Source organism: Cygnus olor, chromosome 11 (genome assembly GCF_009769625.2).
Source record: "Cygnus olor isolate bCygOlo1 chromosome 11, bCygOlo1.pri.v2, whole genome shotgun sequence".
Taxonomy (NCBI): domain Eukaryota; kingdom Metazoa; phylum Chordata; class Aves; order Anseriformes; family Anatidae; genus Cygnus; species Cygnus olor.
Window position 1 is genome coordinate 19,129,336 of NC_049179.1, and position 15,727 is coordinate 19,145,062.

At 51.0% G+C, this 15,727-nt stretch overlaps 1 long non-coding RNA gene across 1 annotated transcript; it reads left to right on the forward strand.

Annotated features, from left to right (window-relative positions):
- The first annotated feature begins 1,676 nt into the window (after window positions 1-1,676).
- LOC121075781 lies at window positions 1,677-2,261 on the forward strand. The gene is made up of 2 exons (XR_005823152.1): window positions 1,677-1,916; window positions 2,077-2,261. It is a non-coding gene; the product is annotated as an uncharacterized LOC121075781 (long non-coding RNA).
- The last annotated feature ends 13,466 nt before the right edge of the window (window positions 2,262-15,727 follow it).

A 15,727-nucleotide genomic window follows, 5' to 3' on the forward strand; every position in this document is an offset into this window, starting at 1 on the left:
TAAGTCACTGCACGGGGGAAATAAAGGAAGTTTTCGCTTCACCCAGACACATCAGAGGTTACAAATTGCTGTCAGTTAATTCTTACTAGATGGCGAATCTCCAGGGATTTCCAATGGCACCTGTCTATCATCAGGCAGCCAGAAAAAAGCTTTTCAGTTTTCTGGAGAAACTCAGGAACAACTCCGATAAAGCAAGCATAGCTTTGACTAAAAAAACCACGAGTGAAGAGGGCCAGGTTCACTATGTATAGAAAGAAATAACCTCTCCAGACGGGTGAATACGATGGCAGAAGCAGTAATGAGCTGGTGCGCATTGTCTCAAATGCATAGGTTCTGCTGGTGTGACTTGCTGCGATGTGCAAGGAGAACACTGGGGTTTTGCAGCACTTCCACAGACGTGGTGGGAAGAGCAGGGCTCGTGGCGTGGCTGGGGAGCAGGGGGTCTCCTGCTGGGATTAAAACCAGCTGCTGAGCCCAGACACGGTCACTCTGTAACAGCTCTGCTCCACAGATTGTTTTTTTCCCTAATGTGATACATGCAGTGTGCAGATAGTAGCACGTTTTAAGATTTACAACCGCCCGATTTTTCCCATTAATAGGGAAATCTGATAATTATCCCTTTTAAAGCAATTGCTAAACAATCGGAAGGAGCACGCTTGTTAAAAGTAACCATAAAAGCGAGCTGGGTCCATCTTAGGGTGCTGAGCTTTTGATAGATTTGCTCCTTACAGCAGCCTTTGATGCTCCACACTGCGAAATAAACTCGGTGGGAGACTGGGTATGGGATATAGGCAGTTCACCCCCCGGTCACGGGCTCCAGGCCAGGCCAGGCCAGGAGCATGTGGGTGACACAGTGACACAAAGCGCCTCTGGAGCTCACCCGACGTGCCTCTCCAGACCGCTCTTGGGAATGTGGGGATAACCATAAATGCTCTTCCATCACCCGCTCCTGCTACAGCCAGGGCAGAGCGACGTGGCGAGGACTTCTCTGTGCCTGGGGACTCTGGATGCTGCTGGTTTCCGTAAGGGAAATGCATCTTTGCAGTTCCTTCACCGAAATGGGGATGGCCAAGGGGAGGACGTTGCTGTAATGCCCTCTCCTGTGCATACAGCGCCAGGATGCTCTTCTAAAGTATTGCTTTTCAGTGGCCCTGACACAAACCAGAAAGGGCTGTTAACTCAGAAATATTCGAGTTTCTGTTCTCTATTCTATTCTCTCCCTATTTCTCCCCACCTTCAGAGGGCAGATTCCGAAGGAAACTTTGTGCTGCTTCGTTTTAGATGTGGCTGAATGCAACCGACTCCTCGTAGGAGGCGCAGCGCTTGTGCCAGGGCACAGATCAACTCAGCTCACAGCAAACACTTGCAATGGTTTATCATAAGGATTTCTGGCTATGCTGCACCCAGAACCTGAACCTGAGCTGAGAACGAACATGGGAGAGAAATAGAAATTAAATGTGAGATGGGAAAAGCTCGGGGTTTCTCACTGTCAGGGGAAGTCATCTGAGTTTCTGTCAGACAGTTCCAAAAGGGGCAGAAAAGGGGACTCTGCTGCACGTCAGCTGTGCCAGATCCGGGAGCCTGTTCTGTTTTCCCTCATACAAGAGACAACTGCCAAGCTTTATCTTTGTGGGCTTTTTTTTTTTTTTTTTTCTTTTCTTTTTGCAGAAAGGGAAACAGAAGTGAGAAAGGTCTGGAAGTCTCGTGTAGCTCTGGCCAAAATCACGTTGTCTGAAATAACTGCGTATCCAAAGCTCGGCCAAGCCTCGCTCTCCACCAGTCTCTCAGCACCAGACAGGAGCTGTGGGGATAAAGCCAAGCCCTTAGAGCAAGACCCAAACCATCTGCTGGGGGACTGCACAGCTAAAAAATGCATTTCTGGACCCAGAAGAGCAGCCTGGGCTGCCTCCAGTCAGGTCTCAGCGGGAGATGTGCCTTGCTGCTGGCTGGTCGCTGGGGCAGGGTGGGACAGGATGGATCCCATCATGTGCCAGCTCCTGGAGAGGACTGGGGCCCCCTCGGGAAATGTTGAGGTTCTTCCCATAACATTTTTACTTTTTTTTTTTTTCATTTCAGACCGGCAGCGATCCGCCCAGCAGCAGCTCAAAGAACCGTGGCAGAGACGCGATGTCAAGGTGCAGGGGGCATCTGAGTGCCACCAGCTCCCGGGGCCGGGTCCTGGGCACCTCTGCAGAGGATGGGAACTAGAAACTAGAAAATGGATGACGGAACAATAAAAATAAACGAAATCTCCAGTGGTATTGATGCAGATTTTTGCTTTGAGACGTCCAGCCTCCCCCAGCATCACACCTGCTGCATTGCTCTTTTTATTTTATTTATTTATTTATTTATTTATTTATTTATTTTTGTGCTGAAGGATGCCTCTTGGAGTGGAAACAGCGAGAGGACGGCTCGGCGTGTGGAGCAGCGGGTGTTTGTTGTGCCTGTGCTGCCTCTCCTTGCCCAGGGAGGGATTGAGCCCCTGTGCTGGGTTCGGGTGCCGGATGATGGCAGCAGTGCATCTGCACTGGGGGCAGCGCCGGGAGGCCGGGGAAGGCTCCTCTGCCTGCTCACCTGCCCCTTCCCCTTGCTGCCTTGCCCCAAAAGTTGCAGTTTAGGGTCACGACGCAGCTTCCCACTGCCCTGCTGCCATCCAGCCAACGCATCAGACCAAAAAACTCCCATGCAGAAGCGAGGCTGCTGCTTTGGGGGGGGGGGGGGGGGGAACTGCAGGACACTTTTCTTGTCTGTGCCCCCCACCCTCCCATTCATCGCCTTCAAGCAGAGCAGAAGCAACAAATCACCTCCAAAACCAAATGCCGGGCGCTGAATTGTTCCTCCCCTAAAGGCAGGACTGAAATCACGTCCTTGGAAGCTGAGGGGAGACGGGTGGCTCCCTCCCCGTCGGAGGGGCTGCAGGTTTGCCTGCAGGTGTCCCGGTTTTCCTTGGGATTTGTCGGTGCGTTACATTACATTTAAAGGACAAAAATATTCCCCTTTTGCCCTCGTAAACACAAACAATGCTTTTAGGGGGAGAAAGAAGACAACACGCTATTGTTTTGCTGCTCCCCACCTCAGCCTCGCACTGAAATATTTAAGACCCCCCCCCCCATGAATAATGCAGCTCCAGCCCCGAGCCTGCTCTGCACTTCACACCACCTGGCCCCTAAAACACCAGGACTGCTCCCGGCACTCATTATGGACATCTCGCACCCAGCACAGCTTTGTCTCTGCTGCCATAGAGGATTTGGGATTTTTCCTGTGTCTCCAGGAGCGGTAACGAGCACGAGAGCTCTCGCTTTACGATGCGAGGGGAAAGAAGTCACCTGTAGAGCGCCCACCGGGTGCCAACCAGCTGCCCCCCTGCACTACCTCATCCCGGGCACCTGATGCTCTTTTTCACAGCTGCAGCTGCATTTGGGGGATTTAAAGAAGAAAAGAGTGCTGGGCACAGAGTGAGCCTCTCCGAGCAGCTTTACACTGGCACAGTCAGTGCTGCATGTGGCACCAGGTCTGATTCGTGCCCATCTGGGAGGAGCTGGGTATAGTCAAGTACAGGAGACAGGGTGATACACGGGGGGTCAGGATCGTGCCCTAACCCCTAGGAGTTGTTTTTTTCCCTCCCCTGGACTCATCCAGGCTGCAGACACCTACCCTGCCTTGGCACGCTGCGAAGCCTCGAGGCTCGTCCAGGTCCTATCACCCAAACCGTATCCCTTCCCATATCCTTGTGAAGTTCGAGGGAGGTTTTTATGGCATTATGGTGAGATTGCTGCTCAGAGCAGGACCCCTGTGGTGTCGGGTTGAGTCCCTTGCAGCTCCTCAAAAGAGAAGGGAAGAGGAGGCGAGAGGGACCGAAATGCGTGCCCCCCCCCCTTCCCATGAGGACACCTTTATATCCCCCCTCAACTACAAAGGTGAGGCTCTTGATGGATTTTGGATTAAAAGGAGCAATACGCCTGCCTGGACATCTGGTCCATCGCCAGTAGTGACATTAGGATCTGTCACACTGGAATTGCCATCTGTGATCGGGTGGGAGGCCTTTCAAAGGGAAGGAAATGGAGCAGGGGGGGATGCAGGAATGGTTTGCTGCAGGGAGTAACTTTCAGGCACCGAAAGGAGCATGTGCCCTTCCACCCCCATCCAAATCACTCCATTCCTCAAGGAAAAAGTTAAAATAATCTTATTTTTTGGGAATAAGTGTGCCTCAGCTGCACAGGCAGAAGCACGAAACCCTCCAGGCACCTGGGGATGCTATTTTCCCCAGTTTCCTTTTTCTCTTTATTAGCTTGGGACAAACTTTCCCCGTAGAACCGCAAGATTAATGCAATCACCAGCTCATCAGCTATTTATTTAAAGAGGTGAGTCCTCCTCTTGCATTTTGGACATCAATCCCCATTAGTTTTCCTGCATGGCTGATTGATCAGCCCATCGGCTGTTCTGATCAGCACCCGTTAGCTGTCCCGCAGAGCTCTAGTTTTATGAGATCCAATTCGTGGCAGCCTGGGCTTCCCTTTTCCTTCTCCTTCTCCATTCCTCAGACCACGAGTCCAGAAATCTCTCCTCTTTCACGGCATTTTGGGCCGGGGGAAGCTGTTTACAAGCAATTTGGCTCGCAGCTCCACAAAAAAAGCGTGGCGGGCAGGAGCTGCAGCACATCGCCCTTCAGCTGCTCCTCATCACGCGAGCTCTGGCTTCCATCTCCCCGACAGTCCTGCTAAAAGGATAATAACGCTTTAAAAATTAGAGTCAGCCCAACAACTACTTCATAAATTCATGGCCTTGCCCTGATCCTTTCCAGAAGTTTTTCTTTCAGATGAAGCCTGCGTCAGGCCTCAGATGCCCTCCCTTTGGGAACGCGGCCGCTGCTCTCCTTCCACACAGCTGTGCAGGGGGGTTACCAATTAGCTGTCATTAGCTCAACACAAACGAGCCTCGCTTCGGGATCATCTTGTGATCTCTCCTTCAGAGAACGCAGGGTAATCTCCCCGCGATATTGTCTCAGGGTGGGATTTTGCCCTTGATAGATAAACTGCTCCTGAAATCCTATTAAGAGCCGTTCTGCCTCCCCTGAACAAACTCCTGGCCAGCTCTGAGGAGACCGACATCGTCCACCTGATGGCAAATGGCTCCCTTTCCATCTGCACCTCTCCTGAGAGCAGTTTAAGTTGCAACACAGACCCCAGGGGGCTGAAGGGGCTCCTCAGCCCACCAGTCCTACACCAGCAGTGCCGAGAGCTCCGGCATTGCCGGTGTTACCGCTTTACGTCCTACACCGTGCACCCCAGCGGGAAGAGTTACAGGATTTTAGCTTGGTCAGCGAAAGTCATCGGGATCCTTGAAGCTCTGTTTTGTAGCCTGCTTAAGTTGGGGGTTCATTAAGCACCAGATTATTTCCCATTACTGCAGCTTCTCAGACATGAGAGATGTGGAGCCCGCGCGGAGCCCTCTGCAAGGGGCGCAGCTGGAGGCAAGGTGGGCTTTAGCCCTGGTTTCTCCCATGTTTGCTCTTTAATCAGGGCTGGGTGGGTTGTTTTAACCCTCTTGTGCCTCTGCTTCGCCCTCTGCATCTCCCTACTCGCAGGGAAATCCGTGGTTGGGGACCCATTGAACAAACCATGCAATTTGCTGCTGCACGGGGGGACTCAGCGAGCTGTGCCAGCCAGGGTCAGGTGCCTGTTGCATGGAAAAGATGTAAAGAATTCATTTTTCGGCGCTGAATCTGAGAACGTCGATGTGTTGGCTGGTTTCCCATAGCAGGTTCGTGCCTCTCGGCTGACACACAGACTTCAAGGTGCAAAGAAATATTGGCGTAGCAGGAGCCTCTCAGACAACACTGCTATAAATACACGTTGCATGTTTTTGGCAATCCCCGCTTGCTCTGCAAATGTAGGGTCTTTATGTCTCAAAGAAAGTTATGACAATAAAGGAAAAACAAATCCATCAGCCACAAGGGGAGTTCGGAAATGTTTTTAAAAACCGTGCGTGGATTTGATGAGAAATATTGAGTGAGGTGTAAAAGTGAAATCTCATCCTTTAGAAATCTGACAACTCCAGCAAAGTCAAATTGCTTCTCGATGGATGCCAGCAGGAAGATAGAGTCTAACAAAGTCTGGAATTTATAAAAAAAAAAAAAAAAAAAAAAAAAGGAAAGAGTCTACGTTGCCTTGGATTTATTTTTTTAAATTTTATTTACTGAGCCATTCAGCCACGAAGGACTCGAACCCCTCCTATGCGGGGCTGGCTGTGCTCATGCACCAGGGTCTCCCCACAGCCATTTGCATCTCAGAAAGCAGCGAGGGTGATATGAGTTCCTTGGGTCCTTTCCCTTCCCTGCAGTTTGCTTTTGGCCTCCCTGGGGCTTTGGGAGGCAGGGATCCGCTTCCCCTTGGGTCAGCCTCGCAGAAGAGACACGCACCGAGGGCTCCTTCCAGCAGGGAGACACCAGGTCCCAGCAGCCCAGGCTCCCCTGGGGCCATCAGCAATTTCCATCACTGCAATAAATATATATGTATAATATAGATATATATGTATATATGTATTTATTTATTTCACAATGGGTTTTAATGGGTTTTCCAATGGGTTTAATCCTGGAGGTTCATTCGGCAGAGCCTGGGTCTCTAGCAATAACCCAGCCCAGGGGCAGGCAGCAGATGAAGCTGCTGCAGATATAAAGGTCACATCCTAAAGGCCAGCTCAAAATGTGCTCGTAGGGAACGACAGCTTATAAGTGCCCTGTCATCTAATTACTTGTGTCAGGTGGAGAAGCCTGGGCAGCAATTATTTTTAACCTAAATCACACAAACAATTACTATACAAGCTCCTGGTTTGCTTAATTATGATTTTGGGGCAAAACATGGAGCTTTGCAGGAAAAATATCTGTCTGAAACGGTTGGGTTTCACTTCTCTGGAGTCTGAAGGTGGGGATGCTGCTTCCTTTTTCTCTTCTTTTCCCCAATTCTGAGAAAATTAAACCCGATGCATCGCTTTTCACTCAGTGCTGTGCCTTGCTTGTGGTGTATTCGGTATGGAGGGGGGACAGGGGAGCTGCCCCCATGTCCTTTGAATGTCAGGAGGGATGTCCATCATCCCGGGGTGTAAAGGAAGGTATCGCCCACGTACGATGAATTGGCTATGGGGTCATGGACGGAGGGTTGGCAGGCTCCTGCCTTCATCCGTGCTGCTGGGGAGGCGCATCAGGGTTTGGGGAGAGGGGGGGGCCCATGGTGAAAAACCTTTTCTTCCAGTTTTCCACCAGTGCAATGGCACTCAAAGGGGTCTTTTCTTGGCAACGAGATGATGGTGAGCCTGATATTGCCGCCGTCGGAGCACGGTGGTGAGTGCCCTCCCAAGCCTGGCGAGCAGCGGCCGTGCGGTGTCACCCAGCGGTGCCAGGAGCTGCCCGCGGCGGGGCTGGGGACAAAGCCAGGAGGGAAGAGCGGCCACACACCTCCCGGTCACGCTGCTCCAGAGCCCGCAGGAATTAGTGATGAGCAGCTCGTTAAATCTTTATAAAGCGCTGCGGTGCCGCCAGTGCCCACCGAGAGCCCTTCTGCAGGAGCCGCAGCTCCAAATGCTGGGGCTTTTTTTTTTTTTCCCCTCCCCCTCAATTTTTCCCAATATGAATATTCTGGCAGAAAAGCACATTACTCCAAATGCGATTAAGCCATTTCGAAGAGGATTATGGTGTTTTGGGGAATAACACCCTCTTATTCCAGAACGAGATCAGTCACACAGGGCTGAGCCTCCAGCCCCACGCCGAATGCGCGCCCACCGCACTCAGCACCACGCCTCGTGTCGCAGAAGCAGCAGCCACACGTGATTTTATTTTATTTTTTTCATCCTCCGATATGTATTTATTGTTGAAAATTAAAGGGTTTCCCAAATTTTGATTTCCAAGCCAGGACCAAACACAGCTTAGGCACAAGCAACGCATATTTATTTGCCGCTCGAGTGGGAAAAATATAATTTCTTTCCTTGTGTTTCTGTAATTTCTTTTCTGTGCATATGCAAATTGCCAGTTTATTTGTGCAAGATTTATGCAGCTAAATGATGGGGAATTATAGAGGCAATTCAGCACTTAGAAAGGAGAGAGACAATTGCTGCAATTTGCTTGTGCCACACGCTAATTCCTTCAGAAAACGCTTTTGCTCATTTATTTGCACCAATTTCTGCACCCCTAAGCAAGCTTGGGAAATTTCCTCCAGGGTCAATGTAGAGCAAACCGCGGATATTTCTTCCTGCCTGTGCCGTCGCCTCCCCGTAATCCTTTATAGCAATTAGCGATGATAATGAAATGTAGCTGTGACTTCTCAGCGCTGGCTGGAGGAGCGCAGGCCGTGCTTGGGAATCAAGCACATTTTCTGGTCAAATCGGCCGTGCGAGCGCGCTGCTCGGGAAGCTTTAATCCACCTCTGCATCGCTGCGAGCTAAGCTCAGTGGGGGAAAAGCAGCGACAGGAGCAGGATTTTTCCCTCTCCTGCCCCGGATTTTGTCACTGCTAAAAATGTCCTGCCGTGGGATGCTCACATGTTTGGGGACAGCATCTCACCGTGCTCCTGCGAACCCCTGAATGTCCTCGCAGGTGCAGCAAGATGCTGGTTTGCAAAGCAAAATCTGGGCATTTCCCAGGGTTATTCCAGGTGTACCCACGGGTGAGGGCGAGCAGGGCAGTGCCACGGGGTCAGGACACATCCGGACACGGGACGGGGTCGGGACATGGGGCTGAAGGAGGCTTTGCTGTGGCTAAAAGCCACCAGACAGCTGGTGCCCAGCTCTCAGGGAAGGGGAAGTGATTTAGGTTCGGTCGTTACCAGAAAAACGTGTGCGGAGGACGGGGCAATGAGAAGAGCAGCCGTTTTCTATTAGGATAAGAGTAGGTCAGGTGTAGTTAAAACTGGGTAAATGGAGCAGGAAATGTGGCTGTATATTACTCACCCAAGATATATTGCGCACATTAGCTTTGTTTGATCGGGTTATTCCGAGATCCCGCGCCCCAAGTGGTGTTTTAGGGTGGCCAAATCCCGGCTTTGTACTCTATTAAAATAAATATATTGCCAGTGTTTAATAAAGTCGCTGAGTTTAACCGTAACCAAAAGTCTGCACACGGGCCTTTCTGGAAGTCTGTGCCCGTAATGAATCCATGCCCATGACATGCTTTTGAAGCTGGAAGGTGTGATATTAATACTGTTTATACAGCAAAATAATTTATGAATATTCATTTAACGACGTTCCCGGCTTCCAGCGTGTTCCTGCTCTCGGGAGCGCTCGGGGTGTTTCATAGAGCTGCAGCCGGGCTGGGCTGAAACCCAGCTCTGAACACTGCCATTTTTTGCAAGGAGGATTAGGAAAATAAATACACGTTTTTGGTTAAAAATCCACGTGCAGCCAGGATGGTTGGGGCACAGAGTGGCTGCACAACGGACTGAAGTGCGGAGCTCCAGCAGAGCACGAGCTGCTGGCGGGGCCCAAATGGCGAAAATAATAAAAAAACCCACCACAGGCAGAAGGTGCGAGTTTTGGGGGGAGCTGCTGTCGCCCTGGGGAGACGCCGGCATGTCCTGCACGCATTAATGAAACACTTTCGTTCCGGTTAGGACTTGAACGATGCTCATTGAAAATCAGGCTGCCATGGAAACCGGAGGTGTTGGGTCTTTGGGGAGTGCTGCCGGACGGAGGCGCGGCGAGGGGAGGGGAGGCATTTTGGCAAAGCCCTGGCTTGCAGAGGGTTTTGGCAAAGTCCCCCCCCCCCCACGGGTGGACCCAGGGACGAACGCGGTTCCTGCACCTCCCGTCCCTCACGGCGCAGGGATGGAGGGGAGGAGGTGGCTGCGAAGCACTGCCACCACCAGCACCGCCACTGTGCCGCTTCCCAGCCCCGTCCCGTGACCAAATTTTGATTTTAATCATCTTTTCCTCATTGCACATGAGGCAGAAATGAGCGATACCCTCAGCGGAGGAACCGGGCAGATTCTCCGGTGGCTGATACCTCGCACACCAGGTGCGTGAGCCCGGGCAGTCATATCTGCAACCCTGCTTTTTCCCATCTGTTTGTGCTTCGCTCGTGAGTGTTTTACTCCTCTGGGGCTTGGGTGTCACCTCTTGGAAGTATTGGTGGCGGGGTTGGCCAGAAGGTGACAGCTCTGCTTCATGACAGGCTTTGTGGGCAGAGCCGGTTCGTGTGCCGCGCTGAAAGAAACCCAAAGCCTCCCGGCGTCAGGGACCGTTTCCCCAAAAGGCTTTTGAGCTCTCCCCAAAAAGTGCAGGTTAAAAAAAAAAAGTTTAAAAGTGACTCAGGGCCTCTCCCGGTCACACACACACCACATTTTGTCCCCCACGTGTTCCCAGCGATGGCTGAATGATGAGCACACGTGGACGGACGCTGCTGCCTCCGAAAAGCAGCGCAGGGCCTGCCCCGAGCTGCCCCGAGCTCTCCCTGGCTCCGTGCTCTGCACCCTGAGCCCCAGCCCGAAATCACACACAACAAAAAGGTGCTATCAAAACCGGCGACTAAATATTTCTGATCTGGAGGGTTATTTTCTCTATAGGAAGTGCTTGGCTCCATGCGTGGCTTGCCTCGTGTCCAGGTCTCCCCACACAGGTTTTTATGGGCACTGTGCCCTGGTAGCTGCTACTGCAGAGCCGCAGGATCCCCACGTAGCCCTGTTACAGCCCGCACAAAAACTACTCGGGGGTTAAAAAATAAAAAAGTCTTGAGGACAGCATTGTTCGGGCTGGATAAAATTCTGTGAACAAAGCAATTGGCGTAATTTCACTTGCAAATTGAGCAGCGAAGCAAAATACCATTTATGAAACTGTAATTTATTCCTGGGAAATCAAGCACTTACAATGTCTGCTTGTCGCAGGTTAAGTTACAGAAAGGGAAAAAATAGATTAATGATGAACGTGACAACATTGCAGACTAAATCATCACAGCCAAAGCATTTGAGAAGCTCGTACGCTCTCTGCACAAACTGGATTTCTTTTTTTTTTTTTTTTCCAGCAGCACTAAAACTGTGATTGCTGGGGGATGGAGACGTCGGTGCTGCCGGGCCAGCAGCGGCTGGGAGCAAGCAGAGAGTGTCATCCTTGGCTCCATCCTGCTGGTGGCTTCGTCCTCGAGCCTCTTGCCCAGCTCCTTGCCAAGGGATCACCTCCGTGGTGGGGACATCACTGGAGCCACCACCAGGGCACCATAGCCCATTCCCAGCTCCCCCAGGGGAACCTCGGGAGATGCTCCACGACCTGGTCCATCGCAGGGGGTCTCCTGAGGGCTCCTTTCTGTCCTGGCTTTTGCGCCCCATCCCTCTTGGCCCTTCTCCTTCTGGCCAGGAGACTTCAGCAGGGGTGGGAAGAGAATGAGCAGTGGTGCTGGGTGCGCCAGGAGGGGCAGAGCTGCTGGAAGCCCAGCGCTGGGGACGAGGGTTGGCCTCATACATGGCTCCAGGGCCGCCTGGGGCTGTGGATCCAGGCTGGAGACCACGCTCTGGGTGCACTCTGTACGTCTTTATTAAGGGACATATCAGGCACCAGTCTTAATCCCCTAATTCTGACTTCACGGACATCTCCTAAAGGTCTCACCCAAGCGCTGGATCCCCACCTCTGCCTCGGGAGGAAATTCCTGGTCTCAAAGCAAAAATTTAGATAAATAAATTAATTAAATGCCCTCAGACTGCAGGTGGTGACTGTGCTTTGACCGGTACCCAACACCCCGAGCAGGTCGGGGTCACCACGGGCTGAGGTTGGGGCTGGGTCCTGCTGACCCCATAGCACCGGCTGCACGCATCCCGGTACCTGGGGCTACTGAGATCCAGCTTTTGGGGCTTTTGGTGGTCAGAGAAAATTGAACCCACCAGGCTTTGGGAGCAGGGCTGGACTTCTGGAATCGTAACACACACAAACACACACACGAGCAGCGATAAAACGGAGTTCATGACCTGGGGAGCTGTTGCAGGCTGTAATAGTGTGTCACGTATTAAGGGAGCATGTTTGAAACCACATTATATTATTAAAATTCATAGGAGTGATTTATAGGTGGGGTTTAAAAACAGCAGCTTGCCAATATAAATTGGCTTAGGAAAGTCAACTGTAATCCACACAGGTCCAAATAATGACATTTCCTCCAATACATCCAAAAAGCTGAAAAGCAGAAAATAATATCCAGGCTCCAGAGATAAGGCGAGTGCCCAAGGGAAAGAGGGCTCTGAAATATTCATGCGGTTGTAGATTGGATGTCGGAAACGGCCGTTCCCAGTGGCTATGTTTGGGGACTGATGAATTTAGTTACTGTAGCTTTATATTTATCGCTCGATAAACAAGACAAGCTCCTTTACAACTGCGAGCAAGACTAATTTGGCCATTTTAGCACTGAGAAAACGGCTTTCTGGACAGCGCGAGGTTTTGAGCAGGAGTCCCCTACAAAATTAGGAGAATTTTAACTCAACCTGGTGGGAGGCAGCCAGCGGCAGAGGCCTGGGGGGGAGCCGTCCATAACGGGGCTGAAAACCCAAATTTGAGGACTCTGATGATTAAAAGCCAGCGGGGTGAGTGCCAGGATTCCTTGGCCATATGTGCTGTGGTCAGGGTGCCTGGACCCGTGTTTTGCCCTTTGTGGGAGCCCCGCGAGGTCAGGATCAGCCCTGCCTGCATGGTGCTGATGGAGATGTTCTGGCTCGTGGTTTTTAAAGATTATTTTTCAAGGCAGAGAACAGCGCTATAAAGGTTTTACAGCAGCTGTGCTGGAATTAAACGTGGATTCGTAAAAGTGTCAGCAAATGAAACCGTAATGCCCGAGCTGTATTAGCGCTGAAATGACCTTTCGGATAGTTAGGTGTTTATGGGATATTATAAATTCTCCTTGTGCTGGCAGGGTTATACCCAGGGCATTGTTTCCAGCAGTACCCGAGGCAGGAACCCAGTGGTCGGTGCCATTGGCCATGAGCTGGGGTCTGGGGGTGTTTCGGGACTGGGGGGATCCCAAAACACCCAGCCTGAGCATCCCGAGTGCTCCTGCAGCTGGAGAGCAGGTATCGGGTGGTCCCAGCAGCAGCAGTCAGAAGGAGATTCCTTTTATTTTATTTATTATGAATTCTGGACGCTCAGATAACTTTTTCTTGAGACTGCTAATAATCCCAACAGCCAGAAATCAAAGAGATTTAAAAGTATTGCTTGGCTTCTTTTTATTTCCTTACTTTCTAAGACTTTAGATTAATATTGTCAAGGCTTTTTTTATTGCTCTGAAGGCAGGGAAAGTCCTTCTTTAATGAAAGCTGAGAGTTTTATATAATACCTTGGCTCCAAAGCTGCGATTTGAAGCTCCGCATTTCACAGCACTTACAACAAAATCCCTGGAGTTAACCAGCTCTGATCTTTCTTCACCTCTTGCTTTGCCAGCGGGAAATAAACCCAGCTTTTATGCCCGTGTTTATTATGAAGTGTGTATTTAGCCCGTCCGTGCTGCAATTTACCCGTTCTGGGAGCTTCGGAGAGCTGTTTGAAGCGACACTTTTCACTCACCTGCTGACAAAGGCTCTTTAGGAAGAGCTGAAGGGGGTGGCAGGGTTGTGGTCATGCCCCCAATTGGGGTCAGCTGAGTCCCCAAAACCCGTCGTGCTCCGCCCGCTGCCGGCTCCCTCCTTCTCGCCTGGGAGATTTGGAGGCTGAAAATGATGTTTTTCAGTGGGATGGAGACCAGAGGAAGGGGCTCAGAGCTCTGCTGGGACGAGGACAGGACCGTGATTAGCGGGACACCGTGGAGGTCTTCATCATCCAGCGCCAAAGCTGCGCTGCCTCCTCCTGTGCTCGGTTTCTCAGGCACATCCCCAGTGCCCGATGCTCCGGCACACCTCCAATAATGGTTAAAAAGCCCAGCCCTCAGCCCTTAAAAACTGTGTTTTGGAAGCCTTTGGCTGGCGAGAGGAGCCAAATTTTCCAGCTCCGGAAATCCCGGTGCGCCGCGCGATTCCCACGCTGCGGCCATTCACGCGCTGCGGCAGGAACAAAGCACGGCTCGGGCTGAATAGTGGAGCTATTCTCGTTTATTCTAGCTTTATTTTTCTTGTACAAGTAGCCACAGGCTAAAATCTAAACAGAGCAAACTACAAAAAAAAAAACTTTTAATTTTTTTTTTCCTTTTTTATACAGATCTAACAATCGTAGGATCAGTGGGATTTCAGATATCATGACAGTTCAAAGTAAGAAAGGTAGAAAACAAACAGTAGAAAAGTGCTTTGCAATTTGGGTTTTTAACATTACTCTTAACGACGGATTTCCGAAGAGGACAAAGGTTTACCATCGTCTTTGTTATTCCTTTATGACAAACACAAAGATATTGCAAGTTCCTAGGATGTAACCGTGACCAAAGTCAAACCCCTCTTTTCTCCGTAAGACCTTGACCCTAAGCCCCATAAAACCCGGCCGTTCCCCAAACCACTGGGTTTTGCCCCGACCTTGGCACGAAATCCTGACGGTTGAACGCTGCTCACGGGGTAAACCCAGAGCTGCTGCCCTGACACCGACACCGTGGTGGATGCTCCTGCATAATTGTTTCTAGAGGTGAGGGCCAAAAGCTGCCCCAACCAAGCGCTTCCCATTTCCCCTTCCCTTTTTTTAATTTGCTGGGGGAGGAAAATGAATTAGCCGGCATTGTGTTGCTAGATTGGATCTTTAACCTGCCTTCAGTGGCCCGGCATCGGGAGGGATACGTTTCCAAGTCCTGTTTGCACAGATGAAGTCAGTCGGTCGCTACCCCCGTGCCACCGCCGTTTGTTTTCGCAGGTTTTTAATTTCCTTTTTTCCCCATTTTCCCAGCCCGGAGAGCTGCCAGGAGGCTCGGAGGGGGCTCGGCTCCCAAAGCTGGTGGCCAAGGGGTCGGGGCTGTTGGACGGGCAGCAGGGACGGTGCAAAATGTTGGGGCACCGAGAGGTGGGGTATCCACAGCCAGCGCCGTCACACTGGTTAGGGGAGGGGTGGTGGAAATGTCTTTTAATTGATTCTCTAATTATCGTGGGTTTGTACACACCTAGACCAGGACCAAAGCCGTCGATGCAGTTAGGAGCATCCTGCTCGGCCTCTCAGTGTCCCTCGTCCTTTGTTGTGCACAAACCTGGGGCTGTGCTGTGTACAAATCACGGGTGGAAGCCTGAAAACCCCCAAACTGCTCCAGCACTTCAAGATTTCAGCGTCTTTACCAAATGAGGAAGAAGAAAGGTACGTTAGACAAATAAATACCTGAATCCAAGAGCATTGAAAATACCCTGTCACAGCATAAAACTATTCCCTGTCCAACTAAACACAACGTGGATCCTATCCCTGAGGTAGCAGCCATCTCTGGGAAACTTGAGAGCTCCAAGAATAGGTTGTGCCCATTATGGGTTACCAAAAAAAATCAGCTTTTGGATACTTTGTTCCTTGCTGCAATTTCATCTCACCACAGCCAGAAAAGCGAGAGGGTTTTTGGATCTGCCCAGAAAAGGCAGCAGGGTTGGATTAAGTGGAATTATTTGATTGGGAAAAAAATTACAGGACACGATTCCTACCCAAAAACAGGGGTGGTTGCCAGCAGCTGGCTCGAGATCCAGCACCTGCCCATTATCCAGCAGTTTTGGCTTCGGATAAAACACTCTGATCCCTCCTGGCAAGAAAAGGGGGGAAAAGAAATAAAAAAGCCGTCGAGCTTTCTCCTGAACACCGGGGGTGCATGCTCCGGCCCTGCGGACAGGCGAGGATG